The sequence below is a fragment of the Vitis vinifera genome, chromosome 8, assembly GCF_030704535.1.
Source record: "Vitis vinifera cultivar Pinot Noir 40024 chromosome 8, ASM3070453v1".
NCBI classification, from domain to species: domain Eukaryota; kingdom Viridiplantae; phylum Streptophyta; class Magnoliopsida; order Vitales; family Vitaceae; genus Vitis; species Vitis vinifera.
The window spans coordinates 9,965,402-9,970,965 of record NC_081812.1 but is presented as its reverse complement, the minus strand read 5'-3'; positions in this window follow the sequence as shown (position 1 = coordinate 9,970,965).

Below are 5,564 nucleotides of genomic sequence, written 5' to 3'. Positions count from 1 at the left end.
GAGAAGAAAAAGTCTGAAATTTGGTTGTGGCATCGACGTCTAGGACATGCTTCCTTTGGTTATTTAAAAAAATTGTTTCCTAGTTTGTTTGCAAAGAGTGATATTTCTGGTTTCCATTGTGATATTTGTGAATTGACTAAAAGCCATCGTGCTTCGTTTCCATTAATTTTGAATAAAAGTCCGCTTCCTTTTATGGTTATACATTCTGATGTTTGGGACCCATCCAAAGTCCCAACTTTGAGTGGCTCACGTTGGTTTGTTACTTTTATTGATGATTGTACCAGAATGACATGGCTATGCTTGATGAAGACCAAAGATGAAGTGAACTTATTGTTTCAAAATTTTTATAAAATGATTGAAACTCAGTACAATGCAAAGGTTCGAGTTTTGCATAGTGATAATGGTGGAGAATATCAAAGTTCTAATCTTCAAAAGTCTTTGGAAGAACATGACATCATTCATCAGACTACTTGTTCCAATACACCCCAGAAAAATGGAGTCGCTGAACAAAAAAATCGGCACTTGTTAGAGGTTGTTCGTGCTTCCTTGATAGCAGCAAAAATACCGAAATCTTATTAGGGAGAAGCAATCACATCTGCCGCATACTTGATCAATCAGGTACCTTTTAGCTCAATTAACTTCCAAACACCTCTCCAAGCTCTTACTAATGTCGTAGTTGCCCCAATCATCCCAAATCTACCTCCTCGTGTTTTTGGTTGCGTGGCATTTGTGCATCTACACAAACACCAACGCACCAAGTTAACTTCCCATGCATTGCAATGTGTGTTTGTTGGATATGCATTACACAAAAAGGGATATCGATGTTACCATCCTCCAACTCGACGAATGTTTATTACAATGGATGTGGTGTTTCATGAAGATTCGATGTATTTTTCATCTGAGTCTGAACTTCAGGGGGAGTACCATAGGAAATTCAGACTCTCAATTATGATTATCATATCTCTGAGGATGATGAATCTGGACAATCTGAACTAGTAAACCAAGAAGCGGGGGAGTTGAATATGAGTGGTCAACAATTTGGGTCCGAAGATGTTTTCACTGAAATACCAAACTAATCGTCGTCTGCTGAGGGTGTTCTTAATTTGGAACCTAATCCATTCATAAAATGGTTAGCACACCGTCATAATAGAGGTATTCCTAAACCCACATATGAACCTGAATTGTCTACCAAAGTCAAATATCCCATGAGCAACTGTGTCTAACCATCGTTTGTCTAAATCAAATAAGTCATTTGTAAATCAATTATCTACTGTAGTTATTCCTAACAATGTGCAAGAAGCCTTAGCTTATCCAAGGTGGAAAGCAGCCATGAATGAAGAGATGAAATCATTGCAGAAGAATGAAACATGGGAACTCGTAGAATGTCCACCAGGAAAGAAGCCAGTTGGGTGTCGTTGGATCTATACTGTGAAGTACAAGGCAAATGGTAATATTAAATGATTTAAAGCAAGACTGGTAGCAAAAGAGTACACTCAAACTTAAGGAATTGACTACACAGAGACATTTGCACCTGTAGCTAAGATCAACACAGTTCGAGTATTACTATCTTTAGCTGCAAACCTAGATTGGTCATTACAACAGTTCGATGTGAAAAATGTCTTTCTGCATGGCGAGTTATCTGAAGAAGTATATATGGATCTTCCACTAGGATGCATGGTGTCAAAAAAGCAATGTCAGAAGGTGTGCAAATTGAAGAAGTCATTCTATGGGTTGAAGCAATCCCCGAGAGCATGGTTTGGAAGGTTCACAAAACCAATGAGAGCTTTTGGTTATCGTCAAAGTAATTCAAATCACACTTTGTTCCTGAAAAAAAAAACATGGTAAGATTACGACACTTATCGTATATGTGGATGACATGGTAGTTACAGGAAATGATCCTGAAGAAAGAAAAGCTTTGCAAAATTATCTATTTAGAGAATTCGAAATGAAAGATCTAGGTCCTCTGAAATACTTTCTTGGGATTGAAGTTTCTCGATCAAGTGAAGGAATTTTTGTCTCAAAGAAAGTATACCTTAGATCTTTTACAGGAGACTAGAATGTCAGGATGTCAACCTGTTAATACACCAATAGAAGAAGGTCTAAAATTGTGTGTTGAGCCTAATCAAGTATCAACTGATAAGGGAAGATATCAGAGACTTATGGGGAGATTAATGTACTTAGCTCATACAAGACCAGATCTTGCTTATGCATTAAGTGTAGTGAGTCAATACATGCATAATCCTGGAGAGCAACATATGAATGCAATCATGCGTATTTTGAGGTATTTGAAGAATGCTCCTGGGAAGGGAATTTTGTTCGCTAAAAATGTTGATCATCAGAGTATAGAAGTATGTATTGATGTTGATTGGGCCGGTGCAGTGGATGATAGGCGATCTACATCTGGTTACTTTACCTTTGTAGGTAGTAATCTTGTGACATGGAAAAGTAAGAAGCAGAATGTCATCGCTCGTTCAAGTGCAGAAGCGGAATTTAGAGGTATGGCTCCAGGACTTTGTGAGGCATTATGGCTAAGACTCCTCTTACAGGATTTAGGTTACCTATCTAGGCAACCAATCCGATTGTTTTGTGACAATAAAGCCGCATGTGACATTGCTCATAATCCAGTACAACATGATCGTACAAAGCATGTCGAGGTGGATAGATTCTTCATTAAGGAAAAGTTGGATGATAAGATTGTGGAATTGCCTAAGATTCGATCAGAAGATCAATTGGCTGATATCCTCACCAAAGCTGTCTCAAGTCAAGTGTTCTCAAAAAAATTTTAACAAGTTGGGCATGTGTGACATCTATGCACCAACTTGAGGGGGAGTGTTGAGATATTAGGAATGCTTTCCTTATATCATTCTTTCCTTGTATCATTTAGTGTTGAGATATTAGGAATGTTTAGATATTAGGAAAGTTGAAATGTTAGGAATATTGAGATATTAGGAATATTGAAATATTAGGAAAGTTGAGATATTAGGATATTAGTTGTTATTTCTTTATATCATTCTTTCTCATTCTTAGAATGGTGATTATCCTCTACATATACTCTGTACATGAACGAATGAAAAAATGAATGAAAAAACTACCATTTATCAATTTGAAGACCAACAGGTTATCTTTTACATCATACTTCATTGCAACATTAAAAGCTTAATTCTAAATTTCTCAAAGGCTATCATGACATATGCTTCTAATTCCAATGTATAATCTATGGTAGAAGATACTTATTTTGAGATATGTTTAAAAAAGTCATGACCTATTTAAACACAAATCGTGACATGTTATGAATAATACAAAGTGGTTATATTGACATATGGATGGTAGTAGGAGGGCACATTTATATGTCAAGTTTGCTAATACCCCTACCTTGACCTTACGATTGATAGATGACATATAAGTCCAAAAAGATATAAGGACTTATAACACATAAAATGATAAAGGCTGTTCTTTTTTCTTGTAGTGACCTACCAACATTGTGTGACATATATGCACAAATGTGAAATTCATTTCCTCCACATTCGTATTTAATGTATAAAGTATTTGTACTAAGTGTATAAGGTATTTGTGTTAAATATATAAGGTATTTGTATTAATTATATAAATTATGTACAAGTCACTCTATTATTTATTTTTTGAATATTTTCTTGATTTTCATATTTGTATTCATACAAAACCATTGGAAAATATCATTTGACACACAAGCACACATATGTTCAATTCAATATCTTCATACTTGCGCTATACAAGATAATTGTTCTAATTTTACAAAACATTTATATTAATTATACTAATCATGTAAAAGCCACCATATTATGAATCTATTTGAGTGTTTTCTTTCTTCATTTTACTTGTTTGCTTTTGACACCGAACCACTTCAAACATTGTTTAGATATTTGCATACATGTGAAATGTATTTTCTTTGCATTTGCACATTGAATGGTGACCCAAAGCCTAATATCAACATCTTCCCAATGAATTCATAACAAACAAACAAAAAAATTACTTTTGAACATGATATACATATATGTATATATTAAATTGCAAAACCAATTTGAAATCTAAAATTAATAGTTACATTTTAATCCTCTAATTGTATATTGTTTGGTATTTTCTTAACTAAAGGACAATTCTATTTTATATGGACATTCATTCATTTTTTTTTTCAAATATCAAGAAATCTTGAAAAAAATTGTTTTATATTTAATTAAATTTTTATCATATAAAATTACAAATTACTCTTTTATTTTAGGTCCTTTGAGTTTATAGTTTCCATTTCACCTTCTAGAAACAAACCGTCATCTACTTTACAATCTAAAGAGGACGAATTTTTAGAGAAAAAATGGGTCATGATGGCTCATCATGCCTCAAGCTCGTTATTAGAAACAATGAATTCCCACTTTAATATTAGTTCAACATAACTGCAATGTCAATCAGGCCCTCCGATTAGATTAATTAATCTTACACTCAAAACATATATAAAATCATGTTCAATATCCTATAAAAGCAGCTTTTTGCTTTCATATACACATTTCATGATTTCTTCAATTTGAATAATAACCTACACAAAAATATCCTATAAGGAAAAGAAATCCAAAGAAAAGACTAAAGAGGTTTTAGTCTCAACTACAGTTTCATAGTTTGAATGATATATTAATGTAGTTTATATATTGTCCCTTGCACATTTGTTGTCACAATCCCTTCCATTTTCATTTTATGGAAATACATGAGTAATATATTATACTAATGTTTTCAGAATTAGATCAATCATTAAATGAGAAAAGTTATCGATTTAGGATTCACTAGTTGGACCAATGGTTGAATCACAGTCAAATTAATGATATCATAAATATATAATTTATATTTTATTAAAATTAAAAATAATTTTAAGAAATTTAGATAGATATATATATATATATATCTATATATATATAATATTAAAATTTTAAAAATTATTATATTAATTAATTCATATTATTTTCATATTTATTGTTAATAATTATTATAAAAATAAGCATCAATATAAATATTTATATTTTTTAAAATTATTTATATTATAAAAATTTGCAAAGAGCATTAATATAATATATTGTTACATATATCCATCAAAGGAATTGTATAGCACAATGGTTGGGCCCTCACCATGTGACCATTTAGCATTCCTTTCAGTTCAACAGTCTGATCGCCAAGTTAGATGGTTTAATGACAATTCAATTCCAGGATGGTCCACTCTAAGTCAGATGGTTTAATGACAATTCAATTCCTGGTCCGGTTAAATTTTTTTTTTTTTTTGCAACGCTGGTCTGGTTAATTAAAAGCTTAAGGATGGGAAATGATGTTGTATTGAATTAAATCTAAGAATGAGAAGAACAACAAATCATGATGACATAAAAAATATCAAATTTGAAATTGAAGAGATGTTCCACCAATATTACTGCCAATGAAACTAAATATACTCTAAGGTTTTCAAATTTGGTGACAAGAAATTAAAAGCTTAAGGATGGGAAATGGTTTGGTTTTCAAATTTGGTAACAAGAAATTAAAAGCTTAAGGATAGGAAA